Source organism: Vicia villosa, linkage group LG1 (genome assembly GCF_029867415.1).
Source record: "Vicia villosa cultivar HV-30 ecotype Madison, WI linkage group LG1, Vvil1.0, whole genome shotgun sequence".
Classification (NCBI taxonomy): Eukaryota; Viridiplantae; Streptophyta; class Magnoliopsida; order Fabales; family Fabaceae; genus Vicia; species Vicia villosa.
The window spans coordinates 94304239-94306136 of record NC_081180.1 but is presented as its reverse complement, the minus strand read 5'-3'; positions in this window follow the sequence as shown (position 1 = coordinate 94306136).

Below are 1898 nucleotides of genomic sequence, written 5' to 3'. Positions count from 1 at the left end.
AATTTAATTTATATTTTATAATTAATACTATTTTAGTTTATATTTTACGGTTAACATTATTAATTAATATATGTTTATATTAATTTAATTTAGTTTATATTTTCTAATTAATATTAGATTAAATCAATTTAACATTTATGTTTAATTTAATTTATTTTTATTAAATTTATTTAATATTATCTTAATATTAACGTTATATTTAAGTTAATTAATTTAATTTAAACAATTTTTATTAATATTTATATTTAATTTAATTTACTATTAACGTCATTAATTAATATTATTTTATATTAATTTAATTTAGTTTATAATTTAATTAACTCTAACAGTAAAATAAATATTAATTATTATTTTATAATTTAGTAATATTAATTAATAATATTAACTATTAATTATTAACTAATAATATTAATATTAAATAATAATGAAAATAGTAATTAAACTAAAATTAATAATGAAACGTTAACAACAACTATTATAAAATAGCTAAGTTAACTCCGTAGCATAATGTGGTGCCCAGCTGAGTGGTAATGTGTTGGACGTATCTTGATTTGGTTCATGGGTTCGATCCCTCATGGGACCAGTTTTTTAAGGTTTGATATTTAACATTTTAAAACTAAACAATATAATAATAATAAAAATGCCATGTGGAATAAAATGAAATTAAAAATAAAAAGAATGCCACATAAGCCAGCCACATAATTAAAATAATAATAATAAATTAAAAAAAAGTTGCCACGTCAGATTTTTGGATGATGTGGCTGGCTAAAGGTTCAAATTGAAACTTTTAAAATTTGTTAAGGTAATAATTGCAACTTTTTTTTTCGCAGGGGGGTTTTTCAAATACACCCCATATGGCAGGGGTGAAAATAGGTATTAACCCTATTTTCTATAATACTTTTGGGATTGCTATAGCCGAAATCTCTCTAGAATTAGTGTGTACATTGTTCTCCTTAAAATACTATAAATAGGGATGTAATCCTATACTTTTGTATCCAGCAATATACAAAGTTCTCTCTTCCATAAAGAATTCTCCCACCTATCAAGTTTCTGTTCAAGCCTCAAATATTCCTAAATAATTTCCCTAAACATAAAACGCCTTATTTCCAACATAGAAAATGTTAAAAACCTCATTTTTCTTTTCTCTCATACTCTCTCTAAATCATTTATACTTTTCACATATTTAATCTAGAGAGTTTTAAGAGTTTTCTTGAGTTGAAGTAAGAAATTTGTTTTGGGTGAGAGCTTTATTGTAAATTTACCAAGAGCAGTTTTTCTCTTGAGTAAATCATTCTTCCTTATGAAGTGATTATTTTGTTTTAGAGTTAAAACAGTGTAAAAGATCTTTTTGGGGATTAGAATAAGTCTTTGTTTGGTTCGTGAGCACCGCCATGAAAGAAAATCTCTCTTGTGTTCATGATGAATAACTAGTGAAAAAATTTTACAATGGTTCTTGAACTCAGCTCGGTCAAAAACTCTATTGGTATGAGATCAGCCAGGGTATAAAATTTCACTCTGTTTTTTAGTTCAGCATGTGTAAAATCTAAGTAGGTTTGAGATCAATCCGGTAAAAATCTCAGTTTTGTTCGTGGTCAGGCCGTGTAAAATTTTGATTTGATTCGGAGGATAGTCAACTTAAAACTCCAACTTGGTTTGAGAACAACTTGTTCCATACGGATGGTTGGGTTACACTTTTAGGCTTTCCTTTAGGGACCTTGGCCCGGATGGGCCACCCACTCTGATCTATTAGATCTTGTGCTAAGGGTCTGTAGCAAAATATGAACAAGAAGAAGATAAATGGTATAATAAAAGTTGCACAAAAATAAATTTTTAAATGTGTGTTTACACTAAGATTTAGGTTCAATTCGCCCCCACCAATTTAGGCAAATTGGATGCAA